General features: G+C 43.1%; 1 long non-coding RNA gene and 1 pseudogene across 1 annotated transcript; one reads left to right on the top strand and one right to left on the bottom strand.

Moving 5' to 3' along the window:
• The first annotated feature begins 68 nt into the window (after positions 1 to 68).
• LOC129525808 (uncharacterized) lies at positions 69 to 2901 on the top strand. Its single transcript, XR_008670287.2, has 3 exons — positions 69 to 509; positions 2148 to 2187; positions 2531 to 2901. It is a non-coding gene; the product is annotated as an uncharacterized lncRNA (long non-coding RNA).
• Positions 2902 to 3290: 389 nt separating this feature from the next.
• LOC129526001 (protein tyrosine phosphatase type IVA 2-like) lies at positions 3291 to 3798 on the bottom strand (annotated as a pseudogene).
• Between the last annotated feature and the right edge of the window lie 10678 nt (positions 3799 to 14476).

The following is a 14476-nucleotide window of genomic DNA, read 5'->3' as shown; positions in this document are numbered from 1 at the left end:
GCGAAGAACGGAGCCCCGCGAACTCAACTTCCCACAGTGCCCCGCGTCCGGAAGTGCCTGTCGCCTGGAGATGCAGTGACTCCAAACGGGCTCACACGGTTTTCTGAGAAACATAAAGGGAAACCGAATCCACCAATATATATATATTTTTTTTTGAGACGGCGTCTCGCTCTGTCACCCAGGCTGGAGTGCAGTGGCGCGATCTCGGCTCACTGCAAACTCCGCCTCCCGGGTTGACGCCATTCTTCTGCCTCAGCCTCCCGAGTAGCTGGTACTACAGGCGCCCGCCGCCACGCCCGGCTAATTTTTTTGTATTTTAGTAGAGACAGGGAGTCACCGTGTTGCCAGGGCTGGTCGCGAACTCCTGAGCTCAGGCAGTCCGCCCGCCTTGGCCTCCCAAAGTGCTAGGATTACAGGCGTGAGCCACCGCGCCCGGCCCACCAATACTCAATTGGTTTGACTTCAGTTGAGGAAACCAGAAAAAATTTAAATATATTTATGGAAAGAAGGTAAGAATTAACAGAAAAAAGTAAAGTTGATCCATAACTGGAGTCGTAGGGAGAATTATAGGTAAGTCACGATGCTTATGACAGCAAGATGGGGCCGGGGAGATGGAGGAGAGAGAGGAGAGAGATGAAAAAAGAGAAATAACCATAGACACATAGGAAATTGAATGAAAATCCGCTCTATACTAATAAATTTGATTATTTGTGACACAAATGATTCTCCAGGACAAGATGGGCCAAATTTGACCCAATTTTATCCACAATTTGAAGACAAATTCAGAGATCCTTTGCCAGAAAGCATCATAATGAGTTGCTTAGTGAATTGCTTCAAACATCCAGTGATTAGAGAATTCTTATATTTATTCCCAGAGGTAGAACTCACCAGTGAAGTACTAGCATAAAAACAGACGCATGGACCAATATGGAACAGCGTAGAAAAACCAGAAATAACCCCATGCATATACAGTCAACTAATCTTAGGCAAGTCAACTAATCTTGTGTCAAGAATACACGATGGGGAAAGGACAGTCGCTTCAATAAATAGTGTGAGGAAACCGGATATCCAAATACTGCTACGCAAAAGAGCTCATTGTCCGATGTGCACAGAAGCCAATACTATGGCACCAGGCGTTTGAGAAAAGAAAAGCTTAATTGCGAGTTGACCAACAAAGTGACAGGAGTTTAGTTCAAATCTATCTCTCTGTGCTGCCCTTAAGGCAGCACTTTTGTGAAAAAAGATTTAGAGGGTGGATTCTGGGATTCACAGGTGAATGGTGAAGGAAAAAGGAAGTCTGGAAAGTCCCCGACCATGTGCAGTTGTCTCTTCAAGCCTCTTCTTGGGTCCCATGTGCAAATTAAGGTAGAGTTAGTGTGAAAAGTGCAGTGGAAGTTCAGGCTGCGACATCAGCAAGCTCATTCTGCATGGACTCCGTTTGGTTATATTGGTTTCAACTGATTTCAGCCAGTTGTATTATGTTACAAACGGAGTTTCAGCAAACTGTTTCTTATCTGCCATCCTGTAAGCTCAAGAATTTCTGTTAGCCGGACGCGGTGGCTCACGCCTGTAATCCTAGCACTTTGGGAGGCCAAGGCGGGCAGATCACATGAGGTCAGGAGTTCGAGACCAGCCTGGCCAACATGGTGAAACCCTGTCTCTACTAAAAATACAAAAATTAGCTGGGCGTGGTGGTGCGCACCTGTAATCCCAGCTCCTCGGGAGGCTGAGGCAGGAGAATCGCTTGAACCTGGGAGGTGGAGATTGCAGCGAGCCGAGATCGCGCCACTGCACTCCAGCCTGGGCGACAAGAGCGAGATTCCATCTCAAAAAAAAAAATTCGTTAGTCACTGGTTTCTTTAACTATTTGGGGGCATGGTTTCACAACCTCTTCTCCTTCTTTTTTTTTTTTTTTTTTTTGAGACAATCCCTCACCAGAATCTAGGCCTTTTCTAACCTGCTCCTCCAAACTCTTCCAAACTCTGCCCATTACCCAGTTCCAAAGCCACTTCCACATTTTCAGGATTTATTATTAGCAACAGCCCCACTCCTCAGTACCAATTTTCTGTCTTAGTTTATTTTCTATTGCTGTAACTGAATACCTGACACTGAATAATTTATAAAGAAAATGAATTTATTTCTTACAGTTCTGGAGACTGGGAAGTCCAAGGTTGAGGGACACTTCTGGTAAGGACTTCCTTGCTAGCAGGACTCTCTGCAGAGCCCCAAGTCAGTCCAGGGTGCACACTGTGAAGGGGGATCAAGCAGCCGAGCCCATTTCTCTCTTTCTCTTCCTATAAAGCCACTAATGCCCACCCTCATGAGCTCATCTAATCCTAGTTACCTCCCAAAGGTCCCACCTCTCAATTGCCATAGGCAGCTTTCCCACTCTCCTAACACTGTTACAATGGGGGTTAGTTGCAACGTAATTTTCAGAGGGCATAGACATTCAAATCATAGCAGTATATATCCAGAATAAATAAAATTAAAAGATATCTCAGCGATATCTGCACTCCCCTGTTCATTGCAGATTATTCACAATAGTGAAGATGTAGAAACAACCTAAGCATCTATCAAAAGATAAAGAAAATGTGGTATACGTACACAATAGAATATTACTTGGCCTCAAAAAAGGAGAAAATTCTGTGATTTACTACAACGTGGATGAGCCTGGAGGACATTATGCAAAGTGAAATACACATAGAAATACACGGATACAGAAAGAAGATACTACACGATCTCACGTAGATGTGGAATCTTAAAAAGTCGAACTCATAGAAACAGTGGAAGAGTGGTTACCAGAGGTCAGGTGGCAAGGGTGGGAAATGAGGAGATGTTGGTCAGATGTTTTAAAAAGAGAACAAACTTGCAGTTATAACATGAATAAATTCTGGAGACCTAATGGACAGCATGGTGACGACAGTTAATAATATGTTGTACGCTTGAAATTCACTTAGAGTAAGCCTGAAATACCCTCATCACACATACCTAAAGGGTAACTATGTGAGGTGATGGATACATTCACTGGCTTGATTGTGTCAGTCACTTCACAATGATATATATATCAAAAGATCCCATTGTCATCTTGAATAGATACAATTTTATCTCATTCTTTTCTTAAACATTTTATGATTTTATAGAGGGATTTCTTTTTTTGTTTGCATTTTTCCAGCTATTGGGAGAGTGGCTGAGTACTGAGTCTGTCACTACTTGGATGATACAGGTAAGACTCCAGATTCACATTTCCAAGTACTGAGAGTTCCTCTAAAATGCCACAATCCAGCCGGTCTTCATTTACATTTCTGCTGAACACAGCAATGCCCACTGGTATCTCTGAAGTGTAATTGCACCTTAGGTCAGCATTTCTCCAAGTAAAGCAGCTGTTTGGAATTGAATGCTCCCCTTCTTTTTTGTCTTATAAACTGAACTGCATCTTCATACTTAATTCCATATTCAAAGCAAGCGCTGCCAGCACAGGTGCCCTTCCCAATCCCACAGCACAATGCACTGCAAGGCAGCAACCTGGCTTTTCACGCCCTTTGGTGATTAACAGGTTTAGCCAGTCATCTGCTATCTGATTAGGTGGTGGAGCTTCATCGTCAAAAGACCAATCTAAAATGTGGATTCCTTCTTTTTCAACTGGAACTTTACCAAATGTAGCATCACAAACTCAAACCAAAGGTGTCACTCCACACGTCTCACATTCCTCTGTGAACTTGTTGCAGTGGCACTGGTAGACTTGTGGGTTATGAGAAAATGCATGTTCCTGTAAATCTCCACAGGGGCTGAACAGTCCATTATGGCAAAGAAAAAGTGTGAGCATGTGTGTGAGTGTAATGGGGAAAGTGAAAAAAAATCAATAAATCTTGAAATGTTTCACAGCAGAAAACTTTTTAATGTTTTATTTTTAGATCACTAAACTGCCTATTGATCAGTGTTTTTTCTATTTAACTTGTCTATTGCTTATGAAGCTTCTGTCTTCAAGATAAGCAGAATTGTTCAGAATCCACTGGAATCCAAATTCAACTTGGGCCTCAATTTCTGCAGATGGACACCTCTGGACTCCAAAAAATCCAAGGACATAAAAACCTTAAGCAGCCTTTATTACATTTAGTTCAACAAGTTAAAAGTGTAGGTCACTTTCCACTTTTGTTTACTTGATGCTTAATTTTACTGGAATCGTTAAAAGAAATATACTTGCAATTTTTTTAAAAAGGTATCTATTTCTGAGGCCAGTCTTGGTGTCTAGAGTTTTCAAGGTAGTGTTAATGACAGCACGTAGAACCTCAAAGCTCATTTGTCGGTGAAAATGCTGTGCTAAGCCTGGCAGAAGTCTGCTCCCACACTCAGAATCACCATAAATGTGCAACATCACCAGAAAGTGCTGGTGTGCTGGGGACTGGGCATTGGAGTTGGGGATGGCTGCCCCAGCCTCTGTACACAACACCTGGCCTGGTGGATCCAGAGTTAGTCTTGCTGCCCAGCTGCCACTCCAGCCACTCCCTAGACACAATTTTAAATTGTCAGATATACCTTTAGTAAAGCTGAAAAAACAATTCCAGAGGAATTAAAAGAAGGAAAATTTTCTATTTATTAAATAGCATAAAGATACCAAAATTGATGAATGTATGATTTGAAAAGAAACCTCAAACTTAGGATTATGCAAGCATCAATATTGAGAAGTTATTAACAGAGAGAAGCTGGCAGTGCATTGCTAAAATATACTATAAGCAAATGGATTCTATTCTAGAAACACAAAGTTGATCAGAAAATCTACTAATATTACCATCGCAGTAAGTTAAGGGGAAAATAAAATCACTTCAATTACATGAAAAAATTAATTTTAAAATATATTTTAGATTTTATAAAAATAGCAAATTTGTTTGCTACCTTAACATGATAAAAAAAAAAAAATAGGATTTTAACCGTAAAGCCAGTGTGCTTCTTAATGGTAGAATATTAGGAGGAGTTAGGAACAAGATATGGATACTGACTTACATCAGGATTTTTAAAAATTGGACTAATATTAGAAATGCAGAAACTGCAGATAGCGAGTTTCAGTGGTTACTGCTGACATATATTTCTATACATTGGGGGGTTGTTTCTTAAGTTGTCCATTTTTTTTTATGCATGGGAGGCATATGGAAAGACAGAGGTTTGCTGACTTCCGGGAAAAAGGAAATTAAGAAACCAACTTATTAACTGTGGCTAAGTGCAGTGGCTCACACCTGTAATCCCAGCACTTTGAGAGGCTGAGGCAGGAACATCGCTTGAGGCTGGGAGTTCAAGACCAGCCTGGGCAACATGGCGAGACTCCCCATCTCTACAAAAAAAATTTTGAATTCCAAAACAAGAAATCAACTTAGCCTGGGATAAGGTCTTGCCTATTGCCCTGCTTACAGTAAGAGTCACCCTAAAAGCAAGCTCTAATTAGGCCCCTATGAAATGCTTTATGAGCAACCCTTCCTTAAAACTAAATTTTGTTAAAATTCCTAAAACAGTCATATTGTAAAAGAACTAGATACCAAAAAATATGTAGAGTCTGGCCAGGCACAGTGGCTCAGGCCTGTAATCCCAGCACTTGGGGAGGCCAAGGCGGGTAGGTCATGAGGTTAGGAGTTCAAGACCAGTGTGGCCAACATAGTGAAACCCTGTCTCTACTAAAAATACAAAAAATTAGCCAGTTGTGGTGGTGTGCACTTGTAATCCCAGCTACTCAGGAGGCTGAGGCAGGAAAATCGTGTGAACCCGGGAGGTGGAGATTGCAGTGAACAGAGATCACGCCATTGCACTCCAACCCAGCCGACAGTGTAAGACTCCATCTAAAATATATATATATATAATATATATAAATATCTAAAATATATATAAATATGTATTATTTATATATATTAATATATATTTAAAATGATCTTATCCATCTGTTATTTTATCCATCCAAAATAAATAAATAAATATATACACACACACACACACACACACACACACACAGTCTCTGGGTGCAACTTTGTTCCTATAGATGTTCTTTGTTCCTACAGATGTTCTTTGTTCCTATAGATATTCTTTGTTCCTATAGATGTTCTTTTACAATGCCCTAGCCCAGGAGACCAAGTACCCCTTCAAATCTGGAAAAATCACAACCCTGAGCACCAAATACAGCCCAAATGGAATGGACCCTTATGAAGTTCTCCTGGTAACTCATTCATTCATAAAGTTAAAAGGAGTCAAGCCCTGGGTTCATCAATCACCAGTAAAGATTGTACCTGTCCACTGCACTCCAGCCTGGGTGACAGAGCAAGATCCCATCTCCAATAAAAAAGTAGTATATGATCATATTTAAAACTCTCTGCAACCCGTCATTACACAGCTTACACTTACCACAGACAACAGGAAGCAGTAGGGCCAAGTCATCCAAACCCCAAATGGCTGTAGAAGCCCAAACTAACTTCTCCACCCAGGAATACATTCGTGAGCCCCTAACTGATCACCCAGGAATACATTCGTGAGCCCCTAACTGATCACCCAGGAATACATTCGTGAGCCCCTAACTGATCACCCAGGAATACATTCGTGAGCCCCTAACTGATCACCCAGGAATACATTCGTGAGCCCCTAACTGATCACCCAGGAATACATTCGTGAGCCCCTAACTGATCACCCAGGAATACATTCGTGAGCCCCTAACTGATCACCCAGGAATACATTCGTGAGCCCCTAACTGATCACCCACGAATACACTTGTGAGCTCCTAACTGATCTTCAGTTACTTTTCAGAAAAAAACAAAAGACTGAAAGGGCTCTTGGATCCCCAGATAAATGAAAAGCCATTTATCCATATTTTCATTCCTTTTAGAGTCTAAAACCAGCCTCTGCCTGATCAAACTAGAAGGCCAGAAACAGAGGGCAGCTGAAGGAAACAGCTCACTCAAGATGCCAACCAGGCCTCTGTTCATGCCATCATGGATAAGATCTATTTTTGAGGGTCTAATTAAGTTAGGAACTATAATTGTATGTATGTTGGGATTCCTTTTCCTTCTTGTCAAGGTACAGATGGAGCAGAGCTATCTTGTATGTTAGTAGCCCCACTCATGCATTCTTTGTACTCAGACCAGCGTGCCTTGAAAGCATGAAGTAGCTAGAATGGTCGTCACCCCACTTCCCTCAAGATTGAGGAGTGCACAAAAAGCGGGGTACCTGTAACTGTGGGACCAGCTCAAACAAATTAACCATTTCTTAAGTTGTTGCAGGTATACACACAACCAAAATTGCCTTGGCACATGCAATGCAAAAAGCTTTAATTTCTAATTGTTATCATCATCAGCCTGGCAGGCCTGCATTGGCATCATCTGGGTCTAGCTGGAAATGCCATAAAAACTTGACCCACCCCAATCACAGAGACAGATCTGAGCATTGCCTCTTGTCTCCTTGCCAGTTGACTTGGTATAAAGCTTTTTTTTTTTCTTCCTCAAAAGAGGGAACCATAATGTTGGCTTCTGTGCATGTTGTAAAGTAAGCCTATTGCTCAGTAACAAATATATCTTTCCATTTTTTAGTTTTTCTTTTTTTTTTTTTTTGAGATGGAGTCTCGATCTGTCGCCCAGGCTGGAGTGCAGTGGCGCAATCTCGGCTCACTGCAAGCTCCGCCTCCCGGGTTCACGCCATTCTCCTGCCTCAGCCTCCCAAGTAGCTGGGACTATAGGCACCCGCCACCACTGCCAGCTAATTTTTTGTATTTTTAGTAGAGACGGGGTTTCACCATGTTAGCCAGGATGGTCTCGATCTCATGACCTCGTGATCCACCTGCTTCGGCCTCCCAATGTTAGCCAGGATGGTCTCGATCTCATGACCTCATGATCCACCTGCTTCGGCCTCCCAAAGTTCTGGGATTACAGGCATGAGCCACCATGCCAGGCCCATTTTTTAGTTTTTCTTTTACAAACTTTAAAACATTATTGTATTCATAATTTTTCAGTTTATATGTGGTTTTTGGAAGATTTATTCCCAGACAGTTCTCAGTTTAAATTTAACATTTTATAAGATATATTTCTAAGTAGCTTATTTCTATTGCTATAATGAATATGAGGGTTTTTTATAGTATTTTTTGTTATTGTTGTTGTTTGTTTTTGAGATGGAGTCTCACTCTGTCACCCAGGCTGCAGTGCAATGGCATGATCTTGGCTCAATGCAGCCTCCATCTCCAGGATTCAAGTGATTCTTCCATCTCAACCTCCCAAGCAGCTGGGATTACAGGCGCTGGCCACCAAGCCTGGCTAATTTTTTTGGTACTTTTGTAGAGATGGGGTTTCACCATGTTGGCCAGGCTTGTCTTGAACTCCTGACCTCAGGTGATCCACCCACCTCGGCCTCCCAAAGTGCTGGAATTACAGGTGTGAGCCGCCACACCCTGCCTATAGTATGTTTTCTTATTGGAAGTTGGTGGAATCATGGACTGAATGTGCCCCTTAAGTCATATATTGAAGCCCTAACCCCCAGTGTTGCTGTACTGGGAAGTGGAATGTTTAATAAAATAATTAAGGCTAAATAAGGTCATGAGAAGCCAGGAGTGTTGGCTCACGCCTGTAATCCCAGCACTTTGGGAGGCCGAGGCAGGCGGATCACCTGAGGTCAGGAGTTCGAGACCAGCCTGGCCAACATGGTGAAACCCCGTCTCTACTAAAAATACAAAAATTAGCTGGGCGTGGTGGTGGATGCCTGTAATCCCAGCTACTCAGGAGGCTGCGGCAGAAGAATTGCTTGAACCCGGGAGGCAGAGGTTGCCTGAGCCAAGTGCGCCATTGCACTCCAGCCTGGGCGACAAGGGCGAAACTCTTAAAAAAAAAATGTTATGGGATCTTTGAGGTGTCACTTTTCTTGTCAGGAACCTCTGTGGCCAGTGGCACCTTTGCTCGAGTTTTGCTCAGGCTCGCTGGGCTCATTCTGCCCCCTTGGCCTAGCATGCTGTGCTCAGCTCACACTACCAGCCCAGATCCCACACCTCTAAGGGAGACTGAGTGTCAGGTGTGGAGCAGCAAGGGGTGTGTGAGCAAGCATGGGATTCAGCCACTGCACCGACACACTGGCTGCTGCTGTGGGGCAGGCAGCTCCAGGTGCCGGCAGGGGTGCCAGCTCTCTGTGAGGCTGCGGCTGGACTAGGGACACCACAAGCAGCTTCCATGGCTGGGACTGCAGAATGCGGTGTTGCCCAAAGGCTTGGAGACCCCAAAAACCACAGGTCCCCAAAGAGGAAGTCACAGCCCTGGCTCAAAGATCTCCCAGGTCTGGGCTCCTCGAAGGGCTGAAGCTCTTCTCTTTTTCTCTTCACCCACAATGTGGCAAGCAAGGGGCATGTTTCAGCTGTGTGTGTTACAGCTCTTTCAGCCTTGCCATTCAGCGGGTCCTGAGTTCTTGTCCTGCGACCAGAAAGAAGTAGGTAGGCAGACAAGTGAGGGTGAGCAAGACGAAGGGGAGCTTTACTGAGTGATAGAATAGCTCACAGGAGACCGCAGGGGGCAGCTCCTATCTGCAGCTAGCGTGTCCCCCAGTGTTTAGCTCCTAGCACAGAAGGTACCTCCTCTCTGCAGCTGGTTGTCCTGACGAGGGCTCAGCTCTCAGCGGAGAGGAGGCCCTAGAGTGACTGGCTCCTCTCTGCAGGCAGATGGTCCCCCATCTGATCACCTCTGGCTGAGCCTGTGGTTTGTACGGGTCTGAGAGAGGAGGAAGTGCTTGCCGATTGGTTCATGGGCGGCCATGGACGGCCAGGAAAAGGAACCATAAGTTCCCACTCCGGGTGGGAAGCTGGAAGAGTGGCTCAGTCCAAGTACCAAGGCCTCAAAACCAGGGAAGCCTGTGGCATAACTCCCAGTTGGAGGCTGAAAGCCCAGGGACCTTGGGTTCTGATGTTGAAGGGCAAAAGAAGATGATGTCTCAGCTCCAGGAGAGAGAGAATTCACCTCTCGTCAGCCTTTTTCTTCTGTCTGGGCCCTCAACAGATTGGACAGTGCCCACTCACATTGGGTGAGGGTGAATCTTCCTTACCTGATTGAAATGCCAGTCTCGTCTGGAAAAACCCCCACAGGCATAGCCAGAAATAATACTTTGCCAGCTATCTGGGTATCCTTTAATCCAGTCAAGCTGACACCTAACATTAATCATCACAAGATCTTGCTTGCAAATAACCACAAATATTCCTCTTTCTTTCCAGCTCATATACCTCTTAATCTTCATTCCTTATCTTACCACATTGGTTAGGACTCCAGCTCAATGCCGGGGAGAAATAATGAGAGAGCAGTGATCTCAGCGGTTCCTCATTTTAATTATACTGTTTGTAAGGTTCTGCTTGAAGTATGTTTGCTGAGGGGTTTATAATCGTAAAAAGGTGTTGCATTTTATTCTGAGTTTCTTAAGAATTTTATAACAAAGAATTGTTCCAATTTATTGAATATTTTTCTTAACCTATATAGGTATTTATGTTTCATATCACTCTATTTCTACATTATTTGGTTAAAATGATAAATATATAAACTTTAATATTGAATTATCTTTGACATATTTATTTATAAAGTTGAACTAGGCCAGATGCAGTGGCTCATGCCTGTAATCCCAGCACTTTGGGAGGCCAAGGCGGGCAGATCACCTGAGGTCAAGAGTTCGAGACCAGCCTAGTCAACATGGTGAAACCCCCACCTCTACTAAAAATACAAACATTAGCCAGGCGTGGTGGCAGGTGCCTGTAATCTCAGCTACTTGGGAGGCTGAGGCATGATAATCACTTGAACCTTGGAGGCGGAGGTTGCCATGAGCTGAAATTATGCCACTGCACTCCAGCCTGGGTGACAGAACGAGACTCTGTATCAAAAAAAAAAGTTGAACTATATGAAGTTGTCCTTTTTGTGGGTTGGTCCAGTCACTCTTCTACATAACAGAACACCTCAAAATTTAGTGACTTATTAACTTGATTACCTAAAAAAAGAGACTTATTGGCCAGGCGCAGTGGCTCACGCCTGTAATCCCAGCACTTTGGGAGGCCAAGGCAGGTGGATCATGAGGTCAGGAGTTCAAGACCAGCCTGCCCAAGATGGTGAAACCCCATCTCTACCAAAAATACAAAAATTAGCAAAGTATGGTGGCGAGCACCTGTAATCCCAGCTACTTGGGAGGCTGAGGCAGAGAATTGCTTGAACCCAGTAGGAGGAGGCTGAAGTGAGCCAGGATCGTGCCACTGCACTCCAGCCTGGGAAAGAGTGAGACTGCATCTCAAAAAAAAAAAAAGTGACTTATTATATCTAATAGTTTCCTGGGTCAGAAATTCAAGATAGGCTCAGCTAGGCAGCTTTTTCTAAGGCTAGATCTAGAACAGAAGGGGCTGGAATGCCTGGGGGTGTTTCAGGCATCTCTCACTCTTGATGTAGTCTGTGTGTGAGCTAGTTTGGGCTTTCTTACTGCAGGGCAGCTCAGGGCCATTGGACTGCTTATATGGCTGCTGAATGGTTCAAGAGTGTGAATTCCAGTAACAAGATGGAAGCTGCATCACCTTTTATGACCTAGCTTTGGAAGCTACACAGCTTCATCTCTGCCGCATTCTTTTTTTTCTTTCTTAAATAGAAACGGGGTCTCACTGTGTTTCCCAGGCTGGTCTCAAACTCCTGGGCTCAAGCAATTTTCCTGCCTTGGCGTCCTGAAGCTCTGGGATTACACAGGTATGAGCCACTGCACCTGGCCTATTTCTGCTGCATTCTGTTGGCTACGGGCAAATTACAAGTCCACCCAGGTTCAAGGAGCTGGTGTCGACCTCAGCTCTCATGGGAGAAATATATAGCAGGCACACCGTGGAAGAGAATGTGTGATAGGAGATACTGTTTTGGCCATGTTTGGGATTACCACGGTCTGCCCTCTGGCTGTAACAATTCACATCCCCCCCATGCAAAGTACAGCCATCTCCTCCCCCAAGATCCCAATGTCTCATCCCGTTATAATATCAGATCGAAGACCAGGATCTCATCGTCAAACTCTGCTACAGGTGCAGATGGGACTCTTGAGGATGCAGTTCCTGAGGTGCTATTTCTCCCAATCTGAATGCCTGTGAAATACGAGACAAGTTATTTTCATCTTACACACCCAGAACGTTAACAGTGGGGCAGACACAGAAAAACTGTTACCAATACTCCTATTCAAAAATGGGGACAAGAGGAGGCACACAGTAGTCACTGTTCCATAGAAATCCATAAATCCTACTGGGTACCCATTACCAGTTCGGTGATTAGGGTTTGGTTCTGCTTTCTTGGACTTCTCCTCCATGGCTCTTTGCTCTACCCTCTGGATCTTAGTTCTGCTCTCTGAGTCATCCATGGTTTTTCATAAAATGTGACCATGTTTGCAATTGAGTATCCTTCTCAACCTCCTTCCTGAGCAAAAAGGTTGAGAGTTCAAATATCTTTTTTTATACAGTTTGTCCTTATCTGTAAAGTTAGCATCACTGTTTTTAAGAACGTGTGGGATTTTTAGCTATCTGTGTACAACCCATTCCATTAGACAAAAGCCACACTCCAAAAATCTCTTAATAAGACTTTCTCTACCATGGGCTCTCAGTGGGCCTTTTGTGGGACCTCACCCTTAAAATTCTTAGCAGTTCTGTTGCTTATGAGAGAGGGCTCACAGAAGCATTCTCTCAAGTCCTTAGAAGTCCTTTTTGTTTATTCATTGAAGGGGGTCAGGAGGCACCGCTTCAGATCTTTCTGGAATCTTACATAAGGGTATTATAGCCAGCCTTGGATTACATCTTTTCCCTGAGGAGCTTTCGTACTTTGAGAATGCTTTACAAGCTGAAAAGACTGTTTACCATTTCCTCCATGGAATGGTTCATTTTTTAGTTCTCTTTCCTCTCATTTTATTATAAGCAATGAGGAGCCAGGTAGCATCCTCAACACTGGGTCTGGAAAACACTTAGCTCTATCACTGAGGTCATGAGGTACATCTTCTATTTTCCATTTACATTAGGTGACAGTGTTGATAAACCTGTCACTACATAAAAAAGTCTCATTTTCTCCATGTTTCAATAATGCTTTCCTTGTGTTCCTTCAAGCTCTCACCAGCAACCTCCTTGATGACTTTTAGACTCTGCTAATATCATCCCCAAAGCCCACTGGGTTTTACTGATATTTTACTCAAGGGCCTTTCAGATTCTGCTCATCATCCAGTGCCAAGGCCAGTGATGCATGTAAGTAGGACCCCACTTCCAACACTAAATTTCTATTCCAATCACTACTGTAGTCTAACGTATCACCTCAAAACATTATAGCACAAATAGCAACAAAGATGTTATTATTTCTGATGGTTCCTGTTTGTCAGGGATTCAGGAGAGGTCTGACTGAGCCGTTCTGGGTCAGGATTTCTCATGAAGCCGGAAAGGCATGGAACGGGAGCATATGGGGCTGAACAAGCATCTCTTTATGTCATCTCAGAGCCTCTCTATGTGGTTTCTCTATATGGATTATTTGAGATTTCCTCCTAGTACTGCAGCTTCAAGGACTGATTACATGGCAAATGAAGGATCTCTGCAATCAAGGCAGAAGCCGCATGGCTTTTTATATCCTGTGAAGTTACATGATCACTTCCTCCACATTCTTTTGGCTACAAGTGACTCACAAGCCAACAAAACTCAAAGGATGGGGCAAGACTATCAGTGGGAGGAGTGGCAAGATCACACTGTAGAAGAGGAGATGAGATGGAAGCTACTGTCATAGCCCACTTCAGAAAATAAATCTGCCACATATGTAAAACATGGTTGATTATCGTAATTTCCTATGGTTCAACCTCATATACAAATGTATGGCGAAAGAGACCTGATTTCATTTACTCAGAAAATTTTCATATATTAGATTGACCTGTATTTATTTTTTCTTCTACTGTCTCTATCCTGACTTGGTGTAAATGTTATAAAAGAATTTCTAGGTGAATTTGGAAGTAATCTATATTTTAAAAATTCTCTAATACTGCTTACATAATGATAATCAAGTCCTTAATGTTTGCTAAAATTTTATTGGACATCCATCTGGGCTTTGCTGTATTTCACTGAGGGAAGCTTTTGATACTCCAATTCAATTTTCTTATTTATTGTTGATTTTATTCAGTCTTGCTTTTTCTGCTTGGTCAGTTTTGATAATGTGCAGTATTCTAGAAAACTGAAAAATGTGTTATCTATTTTTATTTGACTGGCGTATGGTTATCCTTAGTATTCTCCCATAATTTTTTAAAATCTAAACTGTTGTATAGCCCCTGTTCATCAAATATTAGTTACAAGTACATTCTCACGAATGCTCTTGAATCTTTCACCCAAACAGAAAATTAAAAATAACTTGAAGCCTCTACTTAGTGTTCCCTTTTTCCAACTCACTGCTTCTTCCACAGGGGTAGACACTATCCTAAAGATTTTGATTATCATTTTCTAGCTTTTTTTTCCCCGTTGTTTTGTCACATAAAC

The sequence above is a fragment of the Gorilla gorilla genome, chromosome 10 (assembly GCF_029281585.2).
Source record: "Gorilla gorilla gorilla isolate KB3781 chromosome 10, NHGRI_mGorGor1-v2.1_pri, whole genome shotgun sequence".
In the NCBI taxonomy this organism is placed as follows: Eukaryota; Metazoa; Chordata; class Mammalia; order Primates; family Hominidae; genus Gorilla; species Gorilla gorilla.
The sequence above is the reverse complement of the archived record's forward strand: the minus strand, read 5'-3'. Positions and strand labels throughout refer to the sequence as shown.